The sequence below is a fragment of the Uranotaenia lowii genome, chromosome 1 (assembly GCF_029784155.1).
Source record: "Uranotaenia lowii strain MFRU-FL chromosome 1, ASM2978415v1, whole genome shotgun sequence".
Classification (NCBI taxonomy): domain Eukaryota; kingdom Metazoa; phylum Arthropoda; class Insecta; order Diptera; family Culicidae; genus Uranotaenia; species Uranotaenia lowii.
In genome coordinates, this window is record NC_073691.1 from 101,316,690 (window position 1) to 101,332,866 (window position 16,177).

Below are 16,177 nucleotides of genomic sequence, written 5' to 3' on the forward strand. Positions count from 1 at the left end.
AAGGCCCGCAGAGCCAAAGGGGTATAAGTGCAAAAGTGGTCGATTTTGAGTAAATAATGCCGAACAATTCTCCCTGTTCAATATTTTAGATTTTCAAAATTATGTTCGCATACTTTTACGTTCGAAAGAAAGTTGCAATTTTTTTAAAAATGTATGGAAAATTGCCAAACACAACAATTTCTTGAAATTAGTTTTTTACACTTTTATCCCTTTGGCTTATATCACTTCAAAGAGACTTTCAGATCATTGTTTTGAATTTAGTTAGAATAAATTCAGATATATTTTTCAAAATGATGTACGCAGACGGAGAAAACCGATCAATTCTTTTAACATGGCTTTTCCTAAATGAGCTTCGCGGGCCACCCATGCACTAAAGCATATCAATTCCAGCAAGTGTGGTGACTGGACTTCACCGTTCAATACTTTAGCGACGAATGTTGCTTGTTGAATCCTTCGGCGGCGTTCCAGTGTTTCAATACCCAAAAGCTGGCAGCGATTAGGATAAGCGGGAAGATCCTCAGGATGGTGCCATGGCAGATGTCGTAGGGCAAATCTTAAAAAACGCTTCTGTATGCGTTCAATTCGTAAGATCCAACACAGCTGGTAGGGGGCCCAGACAATTGCAGCATGTTCTATTATGGATCGGACGAGTGCACAGTAGAGCGACTTCAAGCAAAGGGGATCAGTAAATTCTCGTGCTATTTTTGAAATGAAACCAAGTCGATCGGCTTTATTTATAACGGTTGTTCGATGGCTGTTGAACGTGAGCTGTGCATCAAGGGTAACACCTAGATCGTCAACTTCCAATACCCTTTTAAGATGCTGATGATCGATGCTTTAGTCGTGTAGAATGGGTTATTTTTTTCGATGGAAGGTTATTACATAGCATTTAGGGATACTAACCGATAACTTATTCAGTCTACACCATTCACTAAACCGATCCAGCAGCGATTGGAGCTGGGCACAATCCTCGGTGCATTCTATTGGGACATATATTTTCAAATCATCAGCATATGCAATCTTAGTTGCATCATCCAAACTGATTATCCGATTGCTTCCCTGAGGCACCCCAGACCGATTTATGAAAGGAAAGGATATGCTATCACCAAATTTAATGCTGATACACCGATCTGTGAGGAAGGATTCCATCCAAACAACCATGTTCTCATGAACACCAAGTTTAGATAGTTTGGCAAGCAATATTCAATCCTGTCAAATGCAGCCTTTATGTCGGTGTAAACAGCATCTACTTGGTTTTTACACTCCATCTGGTTCAGGCAAAACGATGTGTATTGCAAAAGGTTTGTACTCACCGATCTGCCAGGCATAAACCCGTGCTGTTCAGCCGCAATATATTGGGATGAAGCTCGCAATAGAGCATCACTCACGATGATTTCGAAAAGTTTAGAACCTGCCGACAAACTGGTTATACCTCGATACTGCTTTACGTCTCTTCGATCGCCATTTTTAAACACTGGAAACATAAACGAATTCTTCCATTTTTCAGGAAATTTACGTTTCTGAAAAAAATCGTGCTAGAGGCATTGAAAGAGCTTCGATGCAGCGGCAGTAAATTACAGCTCGTTTTACGTTTTGAGTTTACAAAAAACCAAAAACTTCGCGGATTACTGCGTAAACTAGATTGTAAGCGTAGGACGTGGAGCTTATATAACGATGCGTTTAGTCTACGGTAAGCGACGCTTGCTGTTTTGAACTGTTGTTGTAAATTCTCTGTTCGATTTTTTCTCAGTCTGCGAAGACAAGCATTTTTTCCCATCGTAGTTGCCGCAAGGTGGGCGTGCTCCAAGCGGGTGTCATAGGCGCTTTAAATCTGGGAACGTGCGAATCCAACCAGGTACAGATCAAGTTGCAGAACGATTCTGTCATAGCATCAACTGATGGGTCTCCGAAAACTGCATCCCAGTCAACCCTGTTTATTTGTTTATTTGAATTAAAATCATCTGACATAGGTGTCTTAATGATCTACTTAATATTATTAGCACATTACATGATACCTTTCTTAATTTCTTAATTGGTCACTTAAATAAGATTCAATACGGCGTTTAAAAGTTGCAGTAGAAACATTGAAGTCGAAGAGATTATAATAACGTAAAAAGCACATTTTTGTGGAACGAAGAGGGTCGTTGCTGCCATAGCTCGTGTTTCTGGGTTCCAGAGAGAGCCAGTTTCTATTACGCAAGGTTCTTTCTGGAGCATAAATATTACAGCGAGATAGTAGCCAGGAGCAGTCAATTTCGTTACGAAGTATCTTAGCCACAAACAGCGATTGACCGATGGAACGACGATCCGACAGCGTGTGAAGTCCAAGTAGGGCACAACGATGAGCGTATGGCGGTAAATTTAAAGGATTCTCCCAAGGTAGCTCACGAAGAGCGTAACGCACGAACCTACGTTGGATAGCTTCAAAACGTGCTTTCCATGAAGCTTCAAAAGGCCACCATACTAGGTTCGCAGATTCCAAAATCGATCGCACCAGGCAGCAATACAGAGCTCGCAAGCACACTGGATCAGTGAATTCTTTGCTCAAACGTATAATAAATCCCAGCATTCGGTTTACCTTTTCGAGTACCACAGAGTAATGGCGCTTAAAAGTCATATGACTGTCCAACAAAACGCCAAGATCCTTTATCTCCTCAACACGTTGCAACTGCTCGCCCAGAATATCGTAATTATGCATGAAAAGATTTTTCCTACGCCCAAACGTGATAATACAGCACTTCGCAACGCTCAAAACAAGTAAGCTAATACGGCACCAATCCACGACTGCGTCCAAGAAGCGTTGCATTCATAACAATCAGCTTGACTGTTTATGACTAAAAATATTTTCAGGTCGTCCGCGTACAGGAGAACTCCACATCCAACCAGCACCAAGTTTATGTCGTTACAAAAAAGCGTAAACAATAAAGGACCCAGATTGCTGCCTTGGGGTACCCTAGACTTCGGAATAAAGTCCGAGGATTCAGCAGAGCCTATTTTTACAGCCAATCGCCTATCCGTTAGGTAGCTTCTGATCCACGCACACAATCTTTCGGAAAATCCCAATTTAACCATTTTTTTTTCAGTAGAATGTCATGGTTTACAGAATCAAATGCCGCTGAAATATCGGTATAAATAGCGTCAATTTGCTTGCCGCCATCCATGTTTGATATGCATAATGATGTAAAAACCATCAGGTTTGAAGTTACCGAACGTTTGGGAAAAAATACATGCTGGTTCTCAGAAATTAAGTTCCGGCAGGCCGAAAACATGACATCGTTGACTATACCTTCGAGCAGGCAGCTAGCGATGTGACACCTCGGTAGTTAACAACATCTTGTTTGTCACCTTTTTTGTGCACTGGGCTCATAAACGATTTTTTCCAGATGGTTGGAAATTTTTGCTGCTCTAGAGACTGATTGAAAATGCAGCACCAAGTTGGTGTCAACATGAATTTGCTCACCATAGCGGGTAAAACAATCCAAATAACGATTCGAGGTGTGGCTAGAAGGCAGGAATGCATGACTGGAAGAAAAGTCCAAGGTAAAAGAATACTTGCCGTTACATGGCAATTCTAAGCCTCCCCCTGAACCACCTGACTGATAAACGGGACGACTTGCAGCAGGAACGATCGGCCGTTGGTGGTCAGAGAAGAGAACTTCCGAATTGGCATGGGTGGTGCGTCCCGGTGTCCAATAGATATTATTTGGTGGATGATTATGGTTGAAGAGCACGAAACTGCTTCGAATTGTAGTCTACAAATTCCCGGAAATATAACCCCTTAGGCAAAGAATCAGGATTCAATGCTTTCTGTTTCAAATCTAGAGAAATGCCGACTTTGAATGATATGAACAGGTAAGAGCTGATATCACTTCCTTTTGAAACCAATTTATTTATTTATTTATTTCGTCAACCGTAACGTAGACTAGTTTGATACATGTGCATTTCCTTAAGAATAGGTTTAAGCATTGTCTGCTTTACAATTTCTCCTAAAGAGTTTAGATTTCTTCGATTAAAATATTGTTTGAGTTTTTGCCGAGACATTGTAAAGTCAATGGTTTCGCAGTGTTGATTGTAAGAGGCCATCATGCGATTTATTGGCCCGTTTTTCGCGTAGTTTGTGCGATACTGATTAATGAAAAATAATGACGACATTAACAACAACATTAACAACATTGACGACATTAACATCCTCAACGCCAAGATTAGCATTGACCATGGCCTTGACAGCATCTTCTGTGACGTCAGGTTTGATGCGTGACAAGTAAATTCACACCAACTTGGAGTTTTCGTCGTCACACAGTGGAACGTAAATTCAGTCGGTTGAATTCTGTCTAGATCCAAGTTGGCACGGTCCAGTAGAAACAGCATCGGGGATTCGTGTACGCTTCAATGGACGTCTTAGCTCAAGCGTGGGCGTAGACTTGTTCCACGGGGTGGCTTCGGGACGAGTTGCTACGGGGTGGCTTCGGGACGAGTTGCTGAATGTCAGAGCGCATTTCGGTTATCGCACTTGTGAGTTTTTCTAGTGCGTTTGTTTCAACCGGTGCATTAAACGCCATCATTGAACGGTATGTTGGGTTCGAAATCAAAGCAGTGCAATCGTCGCAAAACCAAAAAACATTTTTGGACATTGCATCAATTTGCCTAGCCAAACTCTTTGACACGCCAGAGCAAATGATATGGAATCGCTTGCCGCGAGCGCCTTTGCAAACAATTTGCTCGATTCCAGTTATTGCTTCACTGCAAGTCGAGTAGATGGTATCCATTGCGCCTTCACACGCTCTTTTTTTTAAACTCAAAATTAAGTATCAAAACAGCACTTCGGTGGCAGCCCTCAACTTTGAGTTTGACTGGGCAATAGCAAAACTAAGTTCTGATAGGCATAGTCAATACTAAGTTCGGCAGCCGAATTCGAATTTATCCTTTTTTTTTCGAGGGTAGCTTATTTTCAGGAAATTAAAGGATGATTAAAATTTGTTGTACCCGGATGTTGCTGTTCGGGTACATTGCATTGCAATTACAGAGCGGTGGAAAGTTTTGACACTCCCGGTCAAAGAAAACCAGGGACCGAAAACAGCACGAACACAGTAAGTGCAACACAATTTGATGACACAGCACTTCCGAAACGAAGCTGTGCTGTGTCTGTGTTAATCTACTTTTGTTGCGTGTCGGCCGCAACACAGCACAGTATGCGACACAGTTGACGACACAGTGTGCTCGTGTGCCGGTCCCGATACGATTATCATTGTTGCTCCTGCCAGCTAGCTTTTTTTTCAATTCGTCGCCTACTTGCTAGCAGCCGAACTGGATAAATTTTTTTCTTTTGCTTTTGCTCAACACAATGTGAGTGAAGAGCTTCGCCATTGAAAACACGGAGAAATGCTGTCCAGTCAAGTGCGAAGGGTGAAAAAATAGCCTTGCTCGTAATAACACTGTGTTGCGTGCTGTGTTATCCTCGACACGACACAACTGGGAACTGTGTCGTGTTGATTTGATGAAACACAACACAATTGAAGTGCTGTGCCAAACCAAAGTGTCGCACACAAAAATTTATGTGTCAGCTCTACAGGATTTGTGTTGCACGTTATGTACTGTGTTGTGTTTGTGTTTTTTGTCGGTCTCTGAAGAAAACTGCCGGATCATCCGGAAGTTTCCGGACATTCCAAGCCGCTCACCATATGATGACAATGACGGACAGAATTTTACGCTGACACGGTGAACATGCATTTCATTATGAAGTTCCTTCATAGTCTTCCGGTAATTGTTCCGGAACGACAAAATTTTGCAACGTGTTCGTTGGTTGCTGTTCCGGTTCGAACTGAACTTGCTAAGTGTTTTCAGTCCAACAAAGAGAGTTCAATTTTTAGTGCATAAGGTCGAACTCAGCTTTGATCCCTCGCCGAAGGAAAAAAAGGGATCAATGTTGAGTTCGCAGTTTGAACTCCGTTTTGATCCATCGCAAGGAGGAAAAATGGTACTTAACTTTAAGTTCATAGAATCGAACTATGTTTTGAACCTCGGTCATACTTAATTTTGAGTTAAAAAAAAAAAGAGCGTGCAGGTATGCAATAAAATGCTCGATTCGAAAGAGCTGGTGGTTCCAAATTTTTTTACCAGATGTCGCTTTAGTCGAAAAAATCGAGCTGGGGTGTTTACACAAATGACCTTTGTAAACAAATGGCACTAATAACGACCGAAACTTTAGGACGATTTATAACTTTTCCGTTCTTCGTAGCACATATACTCGAATAGTATCGAATATGATAGAGGTTTTCTCGACGAGGGAACTGACCGACCGTATTTAAAATAACATGAAACACATAAAAAAAGATAATTGAAAAGCAGTCGAACTATTCGTTCTTTTGCATTATAGAGTTACCATAGTTACTAGTGCTGGTAACTACTACTAGTGGCTAGAATATTTTTAACATTCATTTTAACAATCCTTGTGTGCTCTTTGATTTGGCGTTTTACGCGAAATTTTACTATTTCATGGTAAATTTTTCATAGTTACTAGTGTTAGTTACTATTACTAGTATGTATTTTAAAACTTCTAACATGGATTGTTATAACCCTCCTCCCAAGGCTATTGCGTGCTTCTATCTGTTTTACCATATCTATTGATTTAATTATTCGCACAGATTATTCCGTCGGCCCTTAATAACGAAAACACGGCGAACACTCCGTGTGCTAAAGAGAGCCGCGCGCGCCTTCCGGTGAGCCGCCGTGTCCTCTCGGTAGATGCTCGGTGTTCCTACACGTACGCGGCTAGAAAAACGCAAACGCAGTTTCCGAACCGCTCGTGCTCTCGAATAGGCGCGCGCGAATTCGCTCAGCTCAAAAATTTTTAATCTGCGTTTTGGTCGCAAATTTCTTGAGAGAATTTCGAGCAATCAAATCTGCCTGTGAACCGAGAACGAAAGAGCTGCGTTTTATTTGCTCTTTCTCATTCGACGCACTCCTGCGTGTTGAACCCTGGTTGTGAGTTGTGAGCCTGGTTGAATAATTCTATTGAATCCAGGCGCGGTCCTATGGGGGGGGTGATCGGGGTGATTACCCCCCCCAAGCAGCAAAAAACCGTTACAAAATACTCGCAAACGCTGGAATTTCTATTAAAAGTTCGAACGTTTCCTAGTGAGTGTTCTTTGGTATTTTCAAAATTTTCCACTCCGTGGGGGTGATTGTTAAATAATATAATTTATTAATTTCTTATATTCTTAATATTGGAAAAAAAATTCGGTCCTATGAACTAAAACAGCTGTAACAATTTTCACCAAATTACTTTTGTTAAGGCATTTACAGTGTTTAATTCGAAATTGGTGATGGTGAGGTGATGAACTAACCTGATAAAAATTGAGTTCAGGAATATACATACCTCCAAGAACAGATTAAAAAAAGGCTCCAAAAACTTGCCTATGTATTAAGATGAGATAAAACCAGTGATAATAATATCCCGTCATAACTCGCCTATTTCTTCGGGATCAAGTACTTTTCGTTGAAAAATATTATTAGCTATAAGAAATGAATCCTTTATTAATCTTTTTCATTTTAAATTATACATTATGTTTGAAAATATTGAATGCATGAAGCCAAAATACAATTTTTTACTGATTTACTAAATCATTTGTTTCAAATTTGTAACTATATCTTTCGATTCAGTTCCAATAAATTTTAAAATCTATGAGAGCTTGAAATTTAAGAGAAAACAAATAAAAATGAAGTTCCAAAAGCTGCATACCTAAGAATTTGATTTTAATAATTTTGTTTTAGAATTAAATTTATATTTAGAAATTGAAGAATCGAAACAAGAGTTTATATTGCGTATTCAGAGAAAAATTGGATTCTCGCAACGGTAGTTAGACCCGAAATTTGACAACCGTAATTTGACAGCTCTGCTGATGGGTTGACGAATTCGTCAGTGTAGCCGAGAAACACTAAAGCAAATCATCATACAATATGTAAATCGTTTTTTGAAGATGCACTTAATTATTATTTGAATGAATAAATCGACTTCCGGCGAGTTTTATTATTTATTATTATTACACGCTCTTTTTTTTTAACTCAAAATAAAGTATGACTGAGGTTCAAAACATAGTTCGATTCTATGAACTTAAAGTTAAGTACCCTTTTTCCTCCTTGCGATGGATCAAAACGGAGTTCGAACAGCGAACTCAAAATTGATCCCATTTTTTCCTTCGGCGAGGGATCAAAGCTGAGTTCGACCTTATGAACTAAAAATTGAACTTTCTTTGTTGGACTGAAAACACTTAGCGAGTTCAGTCCGAACCGGAACAGCAACCAACGAACACGTCGCAAAATTTTGACGTTCCGGAACAATTACCGGAAGACTATGAAGGAACTTCATAATGAAATGCATGTTCACCGTGTCAGCGTAAAATTCTGTCCGTCATTGTCACCATATGGTGTGAGGCTTGGAATGTCCGGAAACTTCCGGATGTTGTTTACTTCCCATAGGAAGTAACATCCGGAAGTTTTCTTTGACCGGAAGTGTCAAAACTTTCCACCGCTCTGTAATTGCAATGCATTGTACCTGAACAGCAACATCCAGGTACAACAAATTTTAATCATCCTTTATTGCGGAAATTGCACCTATTTAGACTTCTGTGCAAATAATTTCCACGCAGACATATTTTCGCACTGACGCACACATACACTCAGAAAAATACTATTATGTATGCCATAAGATTCTCTTATGAAGTGGCGCCATAAGAAAAATTAATGAAATTCATAAGATTGTCTTATGACGCGAATGAATTCTGAAGATGAACGCCTACTACAATGAGAGGTTGTTGCTTTTCATTAGAGATTCTTATGGAAACAATAAATAACTTTCTAATAAGAATAATTCTAGATATTTCATGCTGAAAACATTTACTTTATTGTTTGCCAAATTTGTTTAAAATTTAATCCTTCATGGTCACCATCAGCAGCGCATCAACAGACGGCTCCATCAAAGTTTTTTTTGCCGCATCTTGATCTTCGACCTTGCGTTTTTGCCGACCAGTTTGCTGAAAAGTAAATAGATAATGTATTTTAGTTTAGTAATATATTAAACGTTCACACCAAAAACACCAAATCGAACTTACCATTCCGGAGATAACAATTACATTTAACATTGAAGCGAAACTATAATATCTTTATGAATTGGCGTTTGCTTCGTACTGTTAGATGATGAAAAAAAAACTGATGCAATGAATGAATGTGTTCATTATTTTTTCACAATGCCGTTTCTTCTATTTTTCATAAGAAGATCGTATGACAATTGAAAGAATTTCATGAGACTCTTATGAAACATTATTTTACACTCTAAAAAGTGGTTCATAAGATGCATCTTATGAAAATTATAATAAGAATTTGCCTGAGTGTAGACAATCCGTGTCAGTTTTTCAAATCAGCCGTTGCTCGCTACTGATTTTCGAATCACATTTCCAAACGGTATAACGGTTATTGTTTTGGCGAAGATTATTATGAAATGCGAGCCAAGGAATTTAATAACGAAGATTGGCCGATCAACAAATGAAAAGATACGAACAGAAAACAGAATGCATTCTGTACATTTCGGTACCAGAATGTGAGTGAAACAAATAAATTATGCATTTTTCGGGCGTTTTTCGAATAACTGAAAAATTATCCGAAAAATGAAGGATTCACTGACTATTTTTACTGACACACCAGTCGCAATATTTTTTAATTCAATTTCATCCAATGATGTAAAGCACATCGATATGTGCCATTGTCTATGTATAGGTCTGTGAGCAGATTTTTCTGCGCGCAAATTAATTGCACGGGGGTCTAAATAGGTGCAATCTGCGCAGTTTGTTGAAGACGGTAATGGTGCGTATGAATGTTGATTTTTTGTAGAGATAATTTGAAGTAACTGAACTCTTATACTGCATGGTCCTTTTTTCTTATGCTCCCTTTTCAACTTTTACCACTTGATTGTATATATGAAGAATGTTATGGTATTAGTGAGTGCGAGATTTTTATCTATCAAATCAGATGTTCGCAGAAGTCTAAAAATTCATGCAATTTACAATAGTTCCCTGAAAATAAGCTACCCTCGAAAAAAGGATAAATTCGAGTTCGGAAGTTGAAGAAGTTTTTGACAATTTGTTCCGAACACAAAAATTCGCAAAAGATTCAAAGTTTGAAAGAACAATTCTTATATTGTATGTTAATCCTTCGATTTTATGTATAAAGATGCGGAGAAAAACCATTCGAAATAAGCTCTGCATTCTTTCTTTTTTTATCTTCTGATTGAAGTTTCAAATCAAGTTCACCAAAGTTCTTTAAATAGGTAAACAATGTTCCAATCAGAACGTTACCATGTGCAGTAATCATTTTAAATGGTTTAAATGTTGCTGAAAAATCATGATTGATTCTGAAACATGATGTTTGTCTTAGTAAAAAACGCATGAAAGTGTGCTGAAGATTTATTCCAGTTTCAAAGTTCCGTTTCCATGTTTGACGTTTGCGGTAGTGCTTCTTCTTCTTCACGAAGAGTTGAGAAAATCCAAAATAAGTCTGAAAGAGCAATATTAATTAGCTTTTCGAATCACGATTCAGCAAAATACTTTAGAAAAATAATAATACATTCAGTTTTAAATTCATAGCAATTCTTAACACATTCTCAAATAAATTGTTTTTTTCACATATGTTTATTTTTTCATTTGTAAATTACATTTATATCGGAAGATTCTTTAAAGAGTTCTTAAATTCATAATTTTTAAACTGCGCAATATACAAATGACGGAAATTATTTTTTTGTCAGCAATTGTTCGCAGTGAATATTAAAGATTCGTACATTGTTTTATAAAAGGATGTATAAGCTGTTTAAAAGGATATCAAAAAGAGCAGTTAAACTTCTTAATTTAAAATGAAATTGGAAGGGAAGAGGAGAAGCAGTGTGCATCAGGTTCGTGAAATATTGTTTTTTTTTTAGTAGTATATTCAATCGAATTCATCCATTACTTTGATGATTAATCACTAAGATAAAAAGAGACGAACCAGCCCGAGGCTGAAAGTCTCTATAATAAAGAAAAAAAAAAACTAAGATAAAAAAATTGTTTGAATCATTACAAATTTTATGCTGATATGAAATATTTTTCAAGAAACCAACTTCGCCTCTATTTTTTATCTAAATGTTCAACTCCAGGTTCAAAGGGGTTTTTATAAATTCACATGGCCACAGGATTAATACTTTTTCAGATAAAAATAATTTAAATATTAAATAATTTAAAAATTATTCAAGAAAATTCTGCACTGTCTGACAAAACTTTTAAACATTACAAATAAAATTCAAAATAACGGTTCATATCACATTTCTTTCCGCAAGAACGCATGTAATTTTGACTTCTGTGAAATTTTTTTTTATTGAAGTTTTCTGTTTATTTACTATTCCCAATTTCGAAAATAATAGACTTTTAACGAATTTTAGAGAAGTAATGACTACATAAGATTTTTCTCATAGCAGAAACTAAATCGTTTTTCAGACTTCAGCAAAATTTTTAAATGAAATAAAATCTTTGTTTTCTAAAACTTTCTTCAGTAATGTAAGAAATTCTTGTTTTTTTTAAAGAATTTTTAAACACTGTAGATTTTTTTTAGATCATTCCTCATCATGAAAGTAGTATTCCTTAATTGAATAATGCATAATAAACAAGTTCAGAACCAGTTTTTTTCATGTTCACTTGTAAGTACATCAGTTTTCAATGATTGATTTCACCCAAAACTGATTCTTATCAAAACTCCATATCACCAAAACGAGAAGTGATAAACAAAATCTAGTTGAAGATTCGAGTTCAGCGCATCAAAATCTACTAAATCAATCATTAAAACATTGATTTCTCTTTTCCTCTCGCCGTTATTTTTCTCTTTCCGATAACGGCTCATTGCTGCGCCGTCAGCCTACCAGTGCAACCAAAATTTATTTGAATATTTATCTCTCACGCTATGAAATTGTTACACCTAATAATTGATTTACACTATAAGCTATTGTTCGTACAACACCGAAATGCTATCTCTTTTTAACGGTTAGTCACCGTTGATTATTATTTTTTTATGATAGTTTAATGGTATTGCGGTGAACTTTTTACTACGAAAATTGATAGTAGAATTACAGATTGAAATTAAATGACGGAGAGACAAAGCAGATGCTTAATAAAAGAAAATTGAAAGATGTTGAAAGTGAGCTGAGAGCATATTTTTATGGAAAGCTTCAAAGGTGCGTTCTAGACCCTTTGTCCCGCATCAATTGCATGGCTGAGAGAAGTAATAGCGAGGGGCGCAATTACGTTCACCCATACATCCAACCCGATGGATTGGCAAAGCACGTGCTTCCCAATCGGACAAAAAGTCTCTTCAATCTGTAATTCTTCTATCAAAAATTTTCATAGTAAAAAGTTCACCGCAATGCCATTAAACTATCATAAAAAATAAAAAAAAAAATGCTATCTCTTGCATTATTTTGGTAAGACGTTTTTATTAGGAAAAACCAACTAATCTTTTTCATCTTCATATTACATTTAAATTTATGAAGAGTTCAACACCGTGTTTTTGTTTGTTAATTTCATTTATCGACCTTATCGATAGAAATTAAAAGAACATAACTAAGAACAATTCAACATTATGAAAATTCTTTTCAAATAGATGTTTGGATATTGAAAATGAGAGAGTAGAATTTTATAAGAAGCATTTTAATCACATGCCATCAATTCATTCCTCATGGCTAAACAAATAGGTAAACAAATTAATAAATAAATAAATAAACAAATAAATAAAAGGGAACAGTTTCGTGTTTGATCATTCAAGAACTCTTCCATTTCCCAAATTGTACTTTGTCAGTGATGATGGATTGTTGTTGTATTTTAAATACATAAAGTTATAACTACGAACACAATCTAAAATTAACTTTTCTTGCCTTTAATAATGATCACTGGTAGAATTTGAATATTTATTAAGGATTTTATCTTTGATAACTTAATAACTTGATAACTTGATAGAATTAATTATTTTCATTTTTAAATTAATCATCTGCTAATTTCGAATAAATTCTCTAAAGTTCAAAATTGATATATTTTCCTAATCGATAATTCACTTTTCAAATTGTGATTGAATTTTTCAACCAAAACTACAATTGAAATTGAAGAAAAGAAATGTAAATAAATATGGTTGATAATTTACATTATTATCAATGATTCTGACCTGATCGGATTTTTTTGTAAGAGTTCTAGTTTAATTTGTTATCAAATTTGGTGCTATATTTGATCAATTCTTCTTCTGTGCACGGATTGTTATGTCAGAAGCTTCAAATTCTGGCTTTATTCCAATTTTTAATTCGCATTCCGTTTCTGATGTTTTGAATATACTTGCTTGATTTTTTTTTTGTTCAGAATAAGAATCAACATTTCGAATGATTTGTTAATGCCTAACCGGAAATAAAATTGATTTAAAATTTTGATTCTGATTTATTTTGATCCGTATCAGCATCTTTTTTTTTGAGTTGGTGTGATGACTATGAGTTTGAATTGGCTTTTAGAAATCAATTTGCCTATTTATTGTCCTTTTTTTTTGGTATTGTTAAAATTTATAACTAATTTTTAATTCTCACCCATGGCCATGGACATGTCCATCGAACGGGTCTGGTGTGCAGCAAATATTAAAGTCTCATTTGAAACTGCACACAAGCCCCCCCCCCCCCCCCCCCAGCACTCGCACTCGTCAAATGAATGATTTTTTCCGCAATATATTTACGTTTTTGACTGATTTTTGAAAATTTGGAAAATCACCCCCCCCAAGAGCCAGCTCGCACTCGTCAGGACCGCCCCTGATTGAATCAGAGCAATCGAAAGATTCCCTTTAATTCAACCACCGTACACCGTAGTTGCTTTGCTTTGGTTAAGCGATCTAAATTTTCCCTTTATTGAAAACGATTGCATTCATCATGTTGAGAATCAAATACGTAAAACATATGTATGTATGTATGTATGTATGTATGTATGTATGTATGTATGTATGAAAACCAGTGATTGAATTTTGCTGAGCATGAGTTGATCAACCATCTCTCGCTCAACGCTTTACTCGGAAGCAAAGGTTGCTTTGAGGCAGCGAAAACGACAAAACCGATGATGCATACGCTCTCACATGGCCCGCCTTCAAGAAGCAATATACATTCGAGGCAGCGAATCCAAAAAACCAAACGAATGGCTCTCACTCATATCCTGTTACATTCTTGAGGGAACCGAATTCAAAAGGCAGAGCAAACCCGAGTCTCTTCGTTTGTGCCTGGATCGAATGCGTGAGGTTTTTCTGCTATTGCTATTATTGCACAGCAACCGCACGCCAAAGCAAGTTTTTTCGTTTCTTTTTCCTCCCCTCTCTTTGCACCATACGTCGCGGGCCTGTGCAATGCAATAAGTTCGGTTGTTGTCGTTGTTGCCTCAACCTTTGCGGCGAGGTTGAAGACAGGGTTGCCAACTATTTTTCGAATAAGTCTGGAAGATTTTGCAAAAATGTCTGGAAATGTCTGAAAATGTCTGGATAGCTTATTTTTGAATAGTCGCCTGATCTCCATGTTGCAGATAGCCACAAATCGTTCGTTTCTGTAACTATCATTACACAATAAATCATTTAGCCCTGTTATAAGCCGCATTATATAGGCACTGTGGGATGAAATAAAACGAAATAAGCCGTATATTGGTTCTTTAAGCAGTGTTATAGGGCTTCCAAGCCCTGCAGAAGTCAAGTGACATAAAAGTCAATGCCTATTTGCATGACATTTGGGACCTGAAGAAATAATATGGAACGAAAAGAAGAACTGTAAACAATCGTTGAATAAAGTTTTCGCGATCGAAATGGGAATTATTAGTTTGTTTAGGAATTCTTGGAGTCGTTCCTGATGAAAAATTCCATCGCAAAACAGGAATTTCATGGGTATAGGATAGAGTCAACGACTATTCTAACGGAGTTCCCGATTTGGCCAACAATGTTGTTCTTAAAACATGGTCAACCCAAACATCGAACCCAACCGGAAACTAGAAGAGCTGGAAGAACTTTTGTTGTAGATTTCCGATGTTCACTAGGATTACTGTTTATCAGGTGGAGTGAGGATGCCAGGTTCTGGACCATTACTTCGGAGCCATGAAGTTAAGTGTTTCAAAATGCAGTGTACATTATTGTGTTCCTGAGATTTTTGTGAAAATACAAATTGGAAGTGTATTTAAAATTCAAAACTTTGTTTTACTCCAATGTTTTCGTTCAAATCAGAACTCATGATTCATTTAAGAAAAAAAAAAACAGGTTTGAGAGAGATAGAAAAAAAACAAAGAAAATAAATCAGCTTAGGCAGACAAGGACAAAATTTTTTTTTTCTTTTTTGCCGGAAAATATTTTGACATCTTCTCCTTTGCGTGTTTCGAAAGTGGGGTCAAGCAGTACATCTGCCGAAATACACGCAAAAAGTGGCTTTTGAGCAGCCCTTAAGTCAAATATAGAGCTTAATAGGCATTGAAAGCAGGTTCTACATTCGACTATGAGGCTAAATTAGGGCCAATTTAAATGGCTTAATGATTACTTGGGCAGTTACATGTTCTCTTGGACTACATCTTGAAGCATTTGTTATAATTGAAAGCTTTTTCAACCACTCCTGAACTCATATGAACTCATAATTCATAAATTCTAATCATTTTTCTGTCATTTTCTACCATGACCATTTTGAATTTTCATAGTTTCTAAGAACAATTTACGTCCTAACACAAAAGTCTGGAATTGTCTGGCAGAAATGACAAAAGTCTGGAAGTCTGGAAACCTGAAAAAATGTCTGGCAGAAGTCCAAAAAATCTGGAAGATCCAGACAAAATCTGGAAGGTTGACATCACTGGTTGAAGATGTTCTCCTCAAATTCAAGAACGTAAATGAGTATGGGTGCCTCGTCTTCTTAATGCATCATGTAGCAACCGAACGTTGAGAGAGTTCGTTCGGGTCAGCAAACGAATAGTATCTCTCAGAGCAGATCCTCCTCATGGGGGGAGGTTTGAATGAATGTATATGTATCGTCTCCTGCATGGCTATGCGAGGCCTCAAAGTGTGTATTTTGAATGCCTCTGATGAGAAAATTGGTGAGGATTTCAATCACTGATGAAAACCCACCAGTGGCTGA

The 16,177-nt window shown here is 37.0% G+C and overlaps 1 protein-coding gene and 1 long non-coding RNA gene across 5 annotated transcripts in view; one reads left to right on the forward strand and one right to left on the reverse strand.

Moving 5' to 3' along the window:
• The window catches only part of LOC129749953 (uncharacterized), a 157,931-nt gene that overhangs the window by 50,537 nt on the left and 91,217 nt on the right, over positions 1–16,177 (reverse strand). The window lies entirely within an intron of this gene.
• Positions 2,039–3,783, forward strand: LOC129749978 (uncharacterized). 2 transcript variants are annotated; one of them, XR_008738236.1, is made up of 3 exons: positions 2,039–3,021; positions 3,084–3,319; positions 3,384–3,783. It is a non-coding gene; the product is annotated as an uncharacterized LOC129749978 (long non-coding RNA). The 2 variants fall into 2 exon arrangements; XR_008738237.1 differs by having other exon boundaries at positions 3,087–3,319.